This window comes from Prionailurus bengalensis, chromosome D2, assembly GCF_016509475.1.
Source record: "Prionailurus bengalensis isolate Pbe53 chromosome D2, Fcat_Pben_1.1_paternal_pri, whole genome shotgun sequence".
NCBI classification, from domain to species: Eukaryota; Metazoa; Chordata; class Mammalia; order Carnivora; family Felidae; genus Prionailurus; species Prionailurus bengalensis.
Window position 1 is genome coordinate 75348321 of NC_057351.1, and position 16119 is coordinate 75364439.

Genomic DNA, 16119 nt, shown 5'->3' on the forward strand with positions numbered 1-16119 from the left:
GGCCTGCTCACTGGGGCCCAGTCCCCTCCAGGGACCTCATGCTGGCCATACCCAAGGATTTGTAGCTGGACAGGTGGAGGCCTGGCCCAGCTGGGGTCAGGAGTGCCCAGAAGAAAGGGCACAGAGGGCGTGTTTTGGAGAGGTTGGTGTGGAGGGAAAGGGCCCAGGGGTGGGCAGGAAGGAAATGGGGTGGCAGAGGCGACATTGGGTGAATACATACAGAATGTGGAGGATCCTAAAGTATGTTCTGGGTATACTGATGGGAGAGGGGCCCCCACGGCCCTACCTCAGGAGCACCCACACCCCAGTGCTGAAGGAATAGTACCAGCCCCTGGGGTCCTGGTGGTCTTGGTTCCCTAGAACCTGTTCCTTCTCACCCCCAACTTGACAGATAAAGGTGGTCTCCATCTGGTTCAGAACTTGGCCTGGGAGCCTGGGGTTCTGGTGCCATTTTTTCTTCCCACACAATCTAGTCATGTTCCCTCACTGGGCCTCAGTTTCCGTTTCTTAAATGTGGCCCTCCCTGCCAGACCCACCTTCTAGAGGTCTTAAGAGTCTGAGTTGAGACCTGTACCCACACAGTTTTGGGTGTGTCCTGTACCCTTGTGGGCCAGCAGTGGCTTCCTCCTCCTCTGGGACTGGGCACGCCCTCTGTCCCAGGCTGCTGGTGGACTGGGGCTACCACAGCCTGTGTGACGGGGTCCTGGCTGTTCACCCGTCCACACAGAGTGTGCCAGGGAGTAGCAACACAGGCATGCAGATCAGGAAACGGCTTCACCCCTAGTTTACCACGTGACCTTGGTCCTCCTCTCCCGGGGTCTCAGTGTTCTTTGCTGTAAAATGGGTGAGACTTGACCAGATAATGGCAGAGGGTCCCTGCAAATGGGCTCATCGTGGAGTCCGTTCTCTCAGCCTACACTGAATGACACGTGATTCACAAGATAAGAACCAAACAAGGAGAAAAATGGGAGATGCTTCAGTCAGAGAGAGAGGGGTGTTGGCAACGAGGCATAGAGACTCCCCGGATGTGACATTTAGCCCCTGATAAAAGACCAGCCCTGCCCCTACCTGCCTGCCACCTTGGGGGCGCTGCCCCGTGGCTGGTGTCCCTTCGCAGCCACACCAAAGCAGGATGCAGTTACACTGGTTTCCGGCCGCTGCTTAGGGTGACTCCACTCAGACAGGGAGGGTTGTGGGCAGAACAATCCGGGTCACGTACGGCTCCTTCAGCACCAGGTGGCCTTCTGACAGCCAGCGACACCCTTGCAGAGGCATCCAGGGTGACCTCAGGGCTTTCTACCCACAGCAGCTCCTTCAGACTTTAAAATCAGGCCTCCTCTCCCCTGCTCGTACAGACTGTCTCTGCATATTTGTGTAGGTTTTAACTCCGTGACATGAAAGTCCCTTGAAGTGGTACACCCCATCTTGATGTTCTCAGCAAGGGTCCCAGGGGGTGCTTGGCAGCTCTGGTCCCACCTCACACCCTTGCTGCCCTCTCGGGAGTTACGGAGGTCCGGGGGGCCCTGAGCGTGTGGGGTTCCCCCACCACCAGGGTCTCTCGTACCACACCGAGTCCCGCTCTGGGTGCTCATCTCCAGCATCTGCAGGTGGCCAGGGGGCATCTCTGTGCAGTCTCACACCCAGAGATGTCTCCTGCGTCACTTCCTGCCACTCGTCATTCTCTCGCTGCCTCCCCTTGGGGTCTCTCTGTTTCTGCTTCCTTCTGTCCGCGTGACGGGCAAGCGCTCGCGGTACGTCGGCACATTTCAGAAATGAGAGGATTCAGTTCGTAAAATGCCCCCAGACGCTGAGCGGGGCCGGCTCCCTCTGCACACGGCGTGGCCCTGGGCACATGTGGCTGCCCGCTCCGTCTGCGGGGCCCCTGGGCAGCTCTGCCCTGCTTTGTTTCAGACACAGGCCTCTTTGGCGTCTATGGAAGCGCTCAGGTTGAAAGTGGTCAAGAAGGAGACGTGTCTGAGCGGGGTCCCTGTCCACCCACACTTACAGCTGCTGACGTGCGGCTTTTGACCTGGTCACCTCTTGAAACAGCAGGAACGCCTTGGGCATAAGCAGGGCCCAGAGGCCCGGGGAGGTGGGCAAGAGCAACAGCTCACCAGCTGAGCGCCCCCCAGGCGTTGTGTGTGCTGGCTTCCGTCTCTGGGACACAAGAGGTGGCCAGGTGGCGGCCAGGGCCCAGGGAGGCGAGTAACATGCTGCGGCCACTCAAACGCTAGAGTCTTCAGCTGCCCTCAGCAAAGGCGGTTTCCGCAGTGCCTGAGCTTTGCCAGTCCGGCTCTGCATCTGCGCCCAGTTTGGGGCTGCCCACCCGCTTGTATTCCCCCAGACATGTGTTGAGGGCCCACTGTGTGCAGACACGCTCACCTGATCCCTGCAGCTACCACGTGATGTGATTCCATTGGCTCCGTCTTATGGTTGAGCCCGGGGAGGTTCAGGAGGGGCTGTCACCGTCCCAGGTCATGCAGCTGGGACTTGAGCCCCTGGTCTTCACCCCGTGGTGCACTGTTTCCCACTCCTGGCCCCTCACTGCCCTCCTGCCACCCTGCCCGGGAGCATCTGCGGGCCTGGCTGTGATCCACAGGGAGGATGCAGTGTTCCTCTGCTCGGCCCTGCCAGCTCCTCAGGCCCATCCAAGGGCTGCTGCAGGGGACTGTTTCCCTCTCTGCCGACCAGAAGCCTCTGCTGGTGGACCCCATCCCGCCCTCCAGACCTCCCTGCCCCTGCTCAGCCCTGCCTCCATTTCCTGGAGGGATGGGGCCCAGACTCCTCCTCAGCTCAGATGGTTTTACAAGTGCCTCAGAGCCTGCCAACATTTTTTCCTTAAGTACTCCTCAATTTAAAGAATTTAAACCACACCATGTGTTATGGCCCAGGGGCCTGGGGGAGGTGGTCGAAGCAGCCCCATGGGGCGACCGCTTTCCTACAATAAATTTCACACTGCCTCCCAGTCCTTCCTGTAGACAATCTCTCAGGAGCCGTTTTCACTTCTCAGTTCTGCAGATGGCCCAGGTGCTGGAGAGCCAGGGGTGAGGCTCCGGCATTGGCCCTCAGGTCTCTGAACAACCCCCAGAGTCATTGTCCCCAAACCCAGACTGTCCTTACCTTGAGCGTGTCTCAGCTCTAAGCAGCAATTCCAAAGGGTAGGCTGAAGGACACTGATCATCTGAGAAGCTCTGTGGGCAACCACATGTGGGCAACACTGTCTGCTGCATGTGCCCCTTGTGAAAATTCACCTGGCACGTGAGCATCTCAAAGGCCCTAAGAAGTCCTGCAATAAAGAAACCTGTTTAACCGCAGACAAAGCATTTCCCAAACTTATTTGACCATAAAACCTTCCACCGCGCCCTGCCGCCCAAATTTTACACCCTGCTGAATACATCTGTGGCTACAGAACACATCCAAGAGGCTTCATGACCTGGTTTCCTTCTGCTTCAAATTGCTTTCTCCTGATACCCCTCTCACAGGCCCCACACTGGGCTTTGGCCCAGTCTCTTCTTGACGACCACATCTCGTTGTCCCTATTGAGGCCGTTCCCCACAAGGCCCTTCACCTAGACCCTTACTCTGTTTTTCTCCCTTCCCTGTTCCTCAGCCTGATACCTTGGCTGCACACAGCCCCTTGCCACTGGTCAGATGCCATCACACCTACTTGGGCGGTCACCAAGCACGCTGCGCTGTGTACTCATGCAAGTACATGAGGTCGGTGCTTCCGTGCCCCGGTGCAGGGGTTCTGAGGAGCCCGCCCTGCAGAGGGTGACACACATCAACAGGTCCGTCAGCGGCAATGTGACGGGAACAATAGCGGAACTGTGCAAAGGGAAAAGGGAAGAGGGGAGGAGGATCCTGAGAAGCTGCCCCTAGACCACCCTGGACAAGCCAGGGAGGCTTCTGGGAGGTGAGGCAGCTGAATCAAATTTTAAGGTGATGAGGAGGAAGAGACCAGCTATGAATGAAAGGAAAGAAGGGCGTTTCATGGGGAAAGGTATAGAGCATCACCTGGGAACGTTTTGCCCCCCAGGGGACAGTTGGCAGAGACTGGAGATATTTTTGATTGGCACAACTGGGGGGAGGTGCTACCGGCATCTAACAGGTAGGGGCCAGGGGTCTTGTTGAGCGTCCTACGATGCACGGGACAGCCCCATAACAAAGTATTTTCTGACCCCAAATGTCAGCGGCGTCGAGGTTGAGAAACCCTGGTATAGACGTGGGCAAGGGTGTAGCGGGAGTACAAGGTAGGGGGATGGGGATGCCCTGGGCGGCAGGGCCTGGCAAACCATGCTGAGGAGGTTGACACCATCCTGGAGGCAGTGGGAGCTGTTTGCGGTTGAGGCTGTTTCCTCTGACCACATGGAGAGCAGGGGATTGGTGGGGGGACTGGAGGCAGAAGACTAGGGAGCTGATGCAGGTGCCACGGGAATGACTGTGACCCATGCTGGGACATGACAGCACGAGGGTCTTGGGAAATGTTAGCAGGAAGGAGTTCTTGGGGGCGGCCAGGTGTGTGTGGGGTGTGAAGGGGAAGGGCAGGAGACCCAGGTGACTCCTGGTTTTCATCTTGAGTCACTGAGTGGGTGCAGCGCCCCCAGGAAAGACAGAGGACATGGGACATGGGCAGAGATGGTGGCATCTGTTCTTTGTGGGTGTCCCCTGCACCTGCCAGTGCTGGACTCACGGCTTGCAATCATTGTGAGCTGCTTTGAATGAGACAGCGAGAGGGCCCTGGGAAGCTTCCTTCCGCGAGCCCCTCACCTCGTGTCCCTTGTGTCTTTTCTTGGGGAGCTGCCACTTGGCTGGTTTTTGTTCCCCGGCGTCTGACATGGTGTGTTTGCTAGGAGTCTGGCTGGAAAATCCCCCTCGTTCTAAGTCAGAATTTATGCCTGGAGCTGAATTCTCACTCCCTGTGCGATGACGCCCTTCAAACCCTGGCTTGAAGGCTTCCTTCCTGAGAGGCAAGCCCACTCCTTGGATACTGCCCAGATCTTACATCGGTTGGCCAGACATGGCCAGCTTTGCCCTGGGGGCTGTTGGAGACACCAGCCCTGGGTGGGCTTTGGAGTGCACCGAAAGCGGGGCTCTAACACAAAGGCGGCAGAGAGCTGCAAGAAACCTTCTGGAACCAGGTCGACCTGGGTCGGAGGGCAGACTTGGCCTCTTTCAGCTGCGTGGCCTTGGGACAGTTACTAGCCTTCCAGCTGTCAAGTGGGTGGGGTGGTGGCGAGGGTCCCAAATGCCAGCAACTACACAGCCCAGGGGCTGGTCCATGTTAGACACTCGCTCAGTGGGGGCTAGCGTCTGACTTTCCCCCTCCTCTCTGTGCTTTCAGTACGAGGCTGTTGAGTGAGGAAATCACTCAGACGTGAACTCCAGCTGTGGGGTTGAGCGAGGCCAAGGAGGGGTCTGGAGGGCCCCTGGCCACAGAGGCTGGCCAGAGAGGCCAGGCTCGTTAGAAGGCGATACGTTCGTCAGGATGATTAATACTAGCTGCTACAAGAAACAACCCCCAAATCTCAGGGCCTTCGCACAACAGAGATCCTTTCTTTCTTAGGCACAATGTGATTGGGTCTTCAGCTCTCCTGGGTGAAGACCAGGGGTCCTGGCTGCTTTTGTGGCCCCACCATCTTGAAGGTGTTGTCTCATGGTCACTGCCAAAGGGGAGGAGATGAGTGAAGGAAGCGCTCAAGCATGAACTGCCTTGTTAAAGCTCCCCTGGCCAGCAAGGGAGGTTGAAAGATTTGGGGGAGCATACGGAATATGTCTTTCTGCCTACCTTCTCACCCCCCAAACCCCTAAACTGAAAACATTGTCTCTGTGGCAGGCTAGTCTCTGATGCTGGTGAGACAGCCATGAACATGGCATGTCCTAGAAATAGTCAAAGGTATGTCAGCTTGGAGAAGCTGGCCCCCAGGGCAGATCAGATGTGTGTGCTGAGCTCTGTAGAGATCCAGGCAGCTCATCTTCCAGGTACCTGCAGACCAGAGGTGATATAGGTGTTCAGAGTGGTGGGGGGAGGGGCAGGCTTGCTCTGAGCTGGGGTGGACCAGGAAGTAGTTTTAATTATAGTAATAAATAAAAATATGTGATCACGAAAACATCCATCACTACAGACTTTAAAATATTGGCTTTATGGAGATATAATTCACATACCATAAAAGTTATCCTTTTAAAGTGTGCAGTTCAGTGGTTTAAAATATTCACAGAGTTGTACCACTATCACCACTATTTGCATCCAGGACATTTTATCACCCCCAATAGAAACTCTACTCATTAGCAGTCACCCCCTGTCTCCCTTTCCTCCCAGCCCCTGGCAAAAACTAATCTACTTCCTGTCTCTGTGGACTTGCCTATTCTGGACATTTCATATAAATGGAGTCATAGAGCGCGTGGCCTTTTGTATCTTCTTCTACTTAGTATAATGTTTCAGGGTGTACCCATGTTGTAACGTATTTAAGTACTTCATCCTTCATCCTTCATCCTGGATAGTATCCCACTGTATGGATAGACCCCATTGTTTTTATCTTGTCACCAATGGATGGACACTTGGTTTGTTTACACTTTGGGGCTATAACGAAAAACATTGCTGTGAACATTTGTGTACAGGTTTCTTCCTGGACATGTGTTTTCATCCCCCTTGGAGAGATACTTAGGAGTGGAGTAGCGGGTCACAGGGTAACTCGGTGTTTAGTCATGTGAGGAACTGTCGAGAATACTCTGGAAGGGGCTGCGCCATTTTGCATTTCCCCCCGGCTGTGCATGAGGGTTCCCGTTTCTCTGCATCCTCACCAGCACTTGGCCATTTTCCCTCTTTTTGATTTTATTCATCTTAGAGGGTGTGAAATGGTATCTCGTGGTGGTTTTGACTTGCATTTTCCTGATGACTGACGATGCTGAACGCTGTTTCGTGTGCTTATCGGCCATTTGTGGATCTTCTTGGGAGAACTGTCTATTCAGACCCTTTGTTCATCTTTAAATTAGGTTGATGATCTTCTTAAAGTTGAATCCTAAGGCTTCTTTGTAGCTCTGCATACGAGTCGTTTATCAGATATGTGATTTGCAAATATTTTCTCCCATCCTGTGAGTGGTCCTTTTACTTTTGTGATAGTGTCCTCTGAAGCACAACGGGTTTTAATTTTGATAAAATTCAGATTCAGTTTTGTTACTTGTTTTTAAATGACTTGCTTTCACTTTGTCTTATCTATCCTTGTCAGAAGGCCTCAGGGTTTGGGGGAGCAGGGTGCATATGGGGACAAATAAATCATAGTGCACGTTAGGCCCATGAATCTGGCTTCCCCTGGAGAACCAAAGCCCCATTGCCAGTTGGGAAAAGCAGGGCCAGGCACGGTCCTTCACGAATATTCAAAAAGTCCCTCTATATTTCTTAGGCTGTCTGTCTCCAACACTGCAATGCCATATTACACACCTGCTCTTGGCTCCTTCTATAGCAACTCTCCACGCTGGGTATTAGTGTACCCATTTTACAGGTCAGGCAGCCAAGGTCGGGGAAAGGAAGAGGCTGGTCTAGAATTGTGGGGGCAGGGCTTCCGGCGAGTCCCCGAGTATCCTGCGTCAGCCATGTTGTTTGTAGGACGTCTCGCCATGATTCATTTTAACTGGGCTCATAAGCAGTTGTGCTGGGCCTCCGTCTTTGAGCTGTGCCAGCCCAGTCACTGAGGCCTGGCAGATGGCACCCGGTTTTGATGTGGGTTTGCTAGGTAGCAAAAGGGGTAGCTCAGACCTGGTAGTGGGTTCTGCTGAAAGGGCCTGGACACCAAGGTGCACTGGTAGGTTGGGTCAGCCTTCTGACATGAGCCGGCTTGGCAGCCTCTGTGGGATGCTGGGAACGCCCAGGGCGGGCAGCTTCTAGAGGGCACTTCTTGCTGGAGGTCTGCCGGCAGGATATTGTTCTCTGGGCCCCACACAGACACATGCCTCTTTGCTTCTATAAACAATGATAGGGTAAAGCAGGGAAGTTTGTTCTCGTTAAGGGAAGTTACCCATCAGCCTGAGTTTTTGCACAAAAGAAATCTATTCCTAGTGCTGGTGTGGCTCTCCGGAAAACATCCACCTTTTAAAAAGTAAAGAGCTTGAATGAAAGGAAATAATAATTATTCCGAGTTCCTCCTTCTCTGGCCCCTTGTCCCCTGCTCATTTCACTGGCGCCTCCCCCTTCCCGACCCGGGAAGCAGATTAGAAGTCAGCTAGCCCAGGCTGGCTAGCTTCTTGGTGGGGACAGTTCCTCGGCCTTGAGGAGGGCAGTCGGTGGCTTCAGTCCTTGCCCTGAAGAGCACACAGAGCCCCAGTTCTGCCCCTTCCAGCTCTACATCCTTGGAGCCTCAGTCTCCCCATCTGAGTATCATGGCCATCCTTCATTCCTTTCCTAAAAAAATTTTGTTAATGTTTATTATTCATTTATTTATTTATTTATTTTTAAAATTTTTAATGTTTATTTTTGAGAGAGAGAGACAGAGACAGAACATGAGCAGGGGAGGGGCAGAGAGAGAAGGAGACACAGAATCTGAAGCAGGCTCCAAGGCTCTGAGCTGTCGCACAGAGCCTGATGTGGGACTCAAACCCACAAACTGTGAGGTCATGACCTGAGCCCAAGTCCGGCGCTTAGCTCACTGAACCACCCAGGCACACTTATTATTTATTTTTTGAGAGAGAGAGAGAGAGAGAGAGCAAGGGAGGGTCAGAGAGAGAGAGGGAGACATAGAATCTGAAGCAGACTCCAGACTCTGAGCTGTCAGCACAGAGCCTGATGTGGAGCTTGAACTCATGAACCGTGAGATCATGACCTGAGCTAAAGTTGGACACTTAACTGACTGAGCCACCCAGGCGCCCCCCATCCTTCATTGTTGCTGTACCTTCACAGATTTTGCTGAATCTGCATACCAACCTTACAATTGTTTATAGTTTTTTTTTTTTCTTTTAAGTTAACTCATGTCTTTCTGTTTAATTTAAAATAAATGAGCTTCGGGGCACCTGACTGGGTCAATCGGTGGAGGATGCAACTCTTGATCTTGAGGTTGTAAGTTCGGGCCCCACATTGGGTGTAGAGATTACTTAAAAATAAAATCTTTTAAAAAATAAAGTTTCAGAAGAAACTTGTGTTCAGGAACATGCCTGGAAAACCAGTATTTGTTTGTCATACAGAAAGACAACTGGGAAAGTGGCATTAAATCCTAGCTGCATCCTCTTGTGCCTGCCTAAGGCTCTGAGCCTCTTTGTTTGGAAGGGAGATTAGTGAGTATGGGAGAGGTGTTAGCAAGATGGTGGCATCACACCGAGACTTTCTTCTTGATGACAGGAAGCTCAAAGGAGAATTGAAAAGGGAATACCTTTTTCACCGAGAGCGATTCAGAGTATTGTGTCCCTGCACCTCCTAAGACCATCTCATCATCTTCAGAAAATGCTGGGCTGGCTAACTGTCTGTTTCCCAGCTGTGATGCGTTTTATAAATGCTGGCCTGTTGTTAGGGACAGCATGATCTAGAGCAAGGAGCACTGGACTAGGAGACAGGCTCATTCCCCATCTCCCTTCCTGTAGTCTGTGGTCTGCGGGGGGAGCTGGCTTGGAGTCTGCCTAACCATCTAACCAAGCCTTGGTCACCAGGTAACCCAGGGCATGGGATATGGGGGGACTTGGGCAAATCCCTCCCTTCCATGTGCCTGCCCCATCCTTCATGGGTTTGGGCTTCCAGACACTAGCCCCGGACCCAGCATTTCATCTCTGCTAGATTGCTTGGCCCTCATCTGTCTCCCAGCACCTGGAACAGCATCTCTATCCTGTTGTCAATGAATCCAGGGAGCTCGGAGTCCGCCTTCGCTTGAGCCCCTCCTGAGCAGGATGCGGCTGAGCAGCTGGCTGGGCTGGAGGGGCAGCTGGGCCATGCACCCTGGCTTTTCCTGCTTTTTGCCACAGCACTGCAAAAAGACTCCGAAGAGGACTGAAAAGGAAACTCAAGAGAGCAACTTCTGGAGTTTTCTCAAGCAGCAGTGGGGAAGTGGAGGCTGGGTCTCTTCCTCTTCCAGTTTTGGGAACAGCAGAGAGCGGAATTCAAAACGAATAAAGGCACATTTGTGCTTACTAGCTATCAGGGGCAAGACAGAAGGGAGCTAGCATGTACTGAGCAACTACTGCATGCCTGGAACTCCGTGTCCCTGTTGTACTCAGTCCTCATAACAGCCAGCTGAAAGGAGGAGAAATGAGAGCTCAGAGGGGTTGAGTAATTGCCCAAGAACACCAAGCTTGAGCAGGGTAGGGAATTGAACCCGGGCCTGTGCTCCAAATTCTGCCCTCTTCTCACTCCCCTCACAGCCAGATGCCTCCTCTCCCTGGGCCTCAGTTTCCATCGGTAGAGTGAGGAGGTTGGCCATCCTACTCCACATCCCTGCAGATCTAGGGACGGCTCTCACTCTGTGCCAGACAGGAGTCCAAGGGCTTTAAAGAACTCACTTAATCCTCACATCTACCCCCATGGATTACTGTCTCCATTTCAAAGGTGAAGAGATGAAGACACAGAGAGGTTGAGTAACCCTCTGAAGGTCTCGGGGATGGGGGAAGCTGAGACTTCAGAGTCTGTGCTCTCGACCCTACCCATCCTGCTCTCTTACGATGACCTAATCTGGCTCTTGGGCTCTGCTTAAGTCTCTTCTTGATTGAAGGTTTGTTAATGACCCAGAAGCACTCACCAGAGAGCTAGGGTGCTGTTTGGAGAACAGCAGGGCCTATGAGGGCTCATTTGAAGTTCACCCCAGTGCCCAGCACAGCACCACTCCCGGTGAAGGGCCCCTGCTGCTTAAGCCGCCTTCTCGAATGGAGGCCTGAGCCTCAGAAATGCTGGTACGTTGGGAGAGGAGCTGAGAGCCCATCCTGCAGGATCATTCCTCTAGTTTACACTGAGGGGACAGAGGATACCTCCCGGGGTGGGCCATGGCACCCAGGGGAATCTCAGAGGCCACCTAATCCATGGCCTTGCAAATAGCTTTAGCTAAAGATTCCTAGTATGTAAAGACACAGACCAGCTGCAGTTGAGTGGCCTGGGGGCTGGACTCCCTTTTGCCTCCATCCCCATCCCCTATCTTTTAAAGAACGCTTTGGGGTCGGGGGGCACCTGGGTGGCTCAGTGGTTGAGTGTCCGACTCTTGACTTCAGCTCAGGTCACGGTCTCATGGTTCATGGGATCGAGCCCTGCGTTGGGCTCTGCACTAACAGCATGGAACCTGCTTGGGATTCTCTCTCTCCCTCTGTCTCTGCTCCTCCCCCACTCATGCTCGCTCTCTCTCTCTCTCTCTCTCTCTCTCAAAATGAGTAAACTTAAAAGAAAATAAAGAACACTACTGGCTTAGTGGAACCCAGCTTTAAGACCAGAACTAAGCCCAACTTCTCATTCCCTACGTGAGGGGACTGAGGCCCAAAGAGGGGCTGCACCCTTCCCCTATAAGTGTCACATGGCTCGGAAGAGGAGACTGGAATGTTCCTTGCCAGGCTTTCCCCAACCCTACGCTGGAAGCTTGGTGAGAAGACACCAGAAGGAACTGACTTCATTTTCCAGTTCCTACTGTCGTTGGCCTGCAGCTGGGCCTGAATTCCCCCGAGGCTCTTAATCTTCTGTGTCTAAATACTGAGACCTTTGCTGCATCCAAGCCAAGCAGAGAAGCTGCTGGCGCCGGAAGTTCCACCATGTAATCATCCGTGTTTTTAAATGGAGACACTTGAAGGGGGAATCGTTAACTCTTTTCTAAGAGTGGATTCTAAGACAGGGGTGGGGGGGGCTATGTGAACAAGTAAGGTTAATTTAGTACCGACTGTATGCTATATGCTCTGTACCTCTCTCTTGTCCCATCTTCATGGCAGTCCCGCAGCCTGGATACACTTGACCCTTCTGTGTTGGGCAGAGGTCTCTCGCTATTGAGAGGGCAGGCTGGGAGAGTTGAACACAGGGACTCCAACAGGTATCTGTATGCAGATATGTATATATATATACATATATATATATAGCATCGCTATTCAGTTCTCCAGAAGGTGGAAAGGACCCAGTGCCCGTCAACAGATGAATGGATAAACAGAACGTGGTCTGTCCACCCAGTGGAGTATTATTCAGCCATAAATAGGAACAAAGTCCTGACATAGGCTACCACATGGGTGAACCTTGAAGACATAATGCAAAGTGAAGGAAGCCAGACATAAAAGGCCACACATTGTATAATCGCACTTATGTGAAATGTCAATATAGGCAGATCTGTCGAGACAGAAATAGATTAGAATTTACCGGGGGCCCATGCGAGGGAGAGATAGGGTGTTACTGCATAACGGGGTGATGAGAAAATTTTGGAAAAAGATGGCAGGTGATAGTTGTCATTATAAATACAATTATCACCACTGAGCTGTACTCTTTAAAAATGGTGGAAATGGCCATTTTTATGTTACATATATTTTATAATAAAAGAAAAAGATCAACAACAAAAAAAGTGAAGCTGAGATATAAGCCCAGTCTATCTGATTCAGAGCCTGTGACCTTTCTCCTCCACGGTGCTGTCTTCTCAAAAGTTAACCAGAGATAGGGGCGCCTGGGTGGCTCGGTCGGTGAAGCGTCCGACTTCGGCTCAGGTCACAATCTCGCGGTCCGTGAGTTTGAGCCCCGCGTCGGGCTCTGTGCTGACAGCTCAGAGCCTGGAGCCTGTTTCAGATTCTGTGTCTCCCTCTCTCTCTGCCCCTCCCCTGTTCATGCTCTGTCTCTCTCTGTCTCAAAAATAAATAAAGGTTTAAAAAAAAAAAAGTTAACCAGAGACAGACTTCGCCCCAAATCAGTGTCCCAGGTGCTACAGGAATGAGCAGGTCTGGGAATACCAGGGTGCTGCCATCTGTAGGCTCTACGTGCTAGCTGCTCTTTCCTGGCCCTTATCCAGCCGCTGGCCCTGAACCTGAGGCTTGGCTTTCACTCTGCCCCGGGTCATTAGCACTGTCTCTTGTCCCAGTCTCCCCGCACAGCACTTTTAACGACTGTGCATTTGTCCTTCAAAGAGACATCTTTCTCCCCTAACCTTTCCTGGAAAACAAATTCTCTTTGCCCGCAGCCTGACTTCTTTTCAGCTCCTTCTGACATCCTGGAGGCAAACGTGCCAGCCCGGGCTCCTCACAGCATGCCCGTCTGGGTCCCTTTCCTTTCTCGTGACCCTCCAGGTCAGAAAATTGGATGCTCCTTTGATGCCGATGGAGCCAGCTCCGCCTCCGATCCCCATTCCTGCGTGTGTGTATAGTATTTCCTGCCCAGCATTCCTGTCTTTAGAGTGGCTGGAGACAGAGCAGTCGGCCTTAGGGTTCCTGAGGACACCCCCCCTCCCCCACCTCCCCAGATCTGCCCTGGGTGGGCAGCGATGCTGGGCTCTGTGCTGCCTGTTCTCCGCTGACTGTGTAGCCTGATGGTCCCCTCCCCGTCCCTGGGCCTTGGGCAGAGAAATGACATCATGGGGGGTAGGGGGTGGGGGGTTTCGGTTAAATTCCCTGGATCTTTGGAAATTCCTGCCCCTCCTTCACTCCCAAGCCCCACGGAATGAAATCTTCACTGGAGAAATACCTTCCAAGGCCAAGATATTTCCAACACAATTTCAGACTGAAGCCGGTTTGGAAGCCGGGGAACGGGAGGGTGTTTTGGAAGATGGAAAGTTGGCTTGCTGTGCCCGCGCCTCTCACGCACAAGGAATGAGGGACACTCCCTGCCCTGAGCGTCCTGCACTCCAGCCCCTTCGGACCAGAGCACCACTCATGAGTTACCTGCATGTGGCTGCACTGACCCAGAGGACAGGGGGCTGGATTCAAACAACTCGCCAGGAAAAGTCACGCTTCTCTGGGTCCCGACAGCCAGTGTGTGCAGCCTGCGGGTAAACAGCACATCCTCCCCCATCCAATGCTTTGCGCCCACAGGTCATGGCCGGGGATTATCAAATTGACAGAGCCCGGCTGGCCCCTCACTCCACGTCCAGACACGTTTCATTCTGTTAATTATCGCCTCTTGCTTTTGACGTAAAGAGTCAAGGCCTGGGTCAGGGTCACTCATGTATTTTCCTCTTTCTCATTAAAATTGCCCAGCTCTCGGGGCCCCTGGCTAAATTCTGCCGATGTTTAAAAATGTCCTGTCTCTCTCTCTCTCCGTGACCCCTAAAAATCCTTCCTCCTGATTTCTGCAAAGCCACTTGAACAGCAAAGGAAATACAGGTCAAGCCCCTTTAAGCCCCAATCTGCGTTTCCATTTTTGAAGGGTTGTGGCCGTTTCTCAAGGGCTATGTTTCTCCACTTTGCTGACCCAGGAGACGTGACACCTTGTGACTTGGGGCGTCCAGGTCAGCAGGGCCACTGTCCGAAAGGGTGGGAAGCCCCATTCAGAGGCAGCAGGCTTGCTCAGAGCACTTCCGGGCCTCACAGCCCTTCACTCAGTTGGTGACCTCTGTGAGTCTGCTGTTTGGGGTCCTCAAAGACAATACTGCCATCTTAAATTTGTCCAGAAATGTTTGCCACAGGACAAGAATTGATTTTGTTTTTAAGCTTTTTTTATTTTCGAGAGAGAGAGAGAGAGAGAGAGAGCACATGCGAGCCCGAGATGGGGAGGGGCAGAGAGAGAGAGGGGGAAAGAGAATTCTAAGCAGGCTTCATGCTCTCAGTGCAGAGCCTGATGCAGAGCTCGATCACACAAACCATGAGATCATGACCTGAGCCGAAATCAAGAGTCAGATGCTTAACTGACTGGGCCACCCAGGCGCCCAAGAATGGATTCTTCTAGAGCGCTGGGCTTCTCACAATACTTCAGTGTGCAAATGCCAGGACCTAAAAGCAGGAAAGGTCCTCCTCCTCATTGCTTAACCAAGCCCCCTGCATCCTCGGGGCCTTAGTCAGACCTCACCGGTGATCAGCCTTGAAGCCACTTGTATCCTGATGATACTGCCTCTCTGAGCTCTTCTCCTGGGGGCTGAGAGGCTGCACCACACTCTTAGTCTCTTAGCCATCCTTAGCCCCCAGCAGTCTTGAACTGCTTCCTGCCATTGGCCGAGTAAGTTGGTCTATGAGGTCCTTGGGGTGCAACTCATGACCTGAGCTCAGAACGGACACTCAGGGAACCTATGTGGCTGACGGACTAATTCAGCTCAGACTCCAGCAGGAGAGGTGGGGAGCTCCTTGCTTCTGACTGTTCCCAAGCACCTCCTCAGCTCTGCTTCCAAAGACAGCTCCCATCCCTTGCAGTGTCCTCCTGGCCCGGTGGGGTAACCAGCTCTCTCCAGACTCACCCCCAAAGTGGTACAAGAGACTGTTCCTCGGGGGCGCCTGGGTGGCTCAGTCGGTTGAGTGTCTGACTTCAGCTCAGGTCACACTCACACTCTGTGAGTTCGAGCCCCGTGTCGGGCTCTGTGCCGACAGCTTGGAGCCTGGAGCCTGCTTCGTATTCTGGGTCTCCCCCTCTCTCTGCCCGTCCCCTGCTCATGCTCTGCCTCTCTCTGTCTCAAAAATAAATAAAAATACTAAAAAAAATGTTTTAAATAAATAAATAAAGAGACTGTCACTCAAAGAATGAAGGAGATGGCGAGGGTGGTCCCGTGTATCTGCATCATAATGGGATCGTGGGCCTTACAGGGGATGCCAGGCTACTTCTCAACAATGTCAGGGTATTGCCTTCTGAACCTTCTCCCCTTTCCACGAGAAGCTCCAGGGAGCCCCGTGAGCTCCTCAGACTCTGGGTCTTTGGCTGTTCACCGTGGAAAGACAAAGGTGAAGATCGGTCTCCTGAAGACTTGGTACCAGACAGAAGGTGGACTCCTGGGTGTGTCTCCAGGGAAGGCCCCTGGGAGACAAAGTGCTGTCCATTGGAGACAAGGGAAGATCCAGGTGTTGTGGGGACTGAAGCTGAATTAACCTGGAGACGGTCCTCATTCCAAAAAGGAAGAGAAGATGAGGTGCAAAAGCATTTCCTGAGAATGAGAAAAGAAATCACAACAAATGACTGGAGCCTCGGAGACTCGGGCCCTTTTTATCCGAGATCTCAGTTGACCCGAAGTGAGTGAAGTGAGTATCTCAGTGCCTGTGCAGAAACGCTTCCCTCCCACCTAGAGCTCTCGGT

General features: G+C 52.7%; 1 protein-coding gene across 1 annotated transcript in view; it reads left to right on the top strand.

The window, feature by feature from the left end:
* Positions 1-16119, top strand: part of GRK5 (G protein-coupled receptor kinase 5) — a 217969-nt gene that overhangs the window by 158666 nt on the left and 43184 nt on the right. The window lies entirely within an intron of this gene.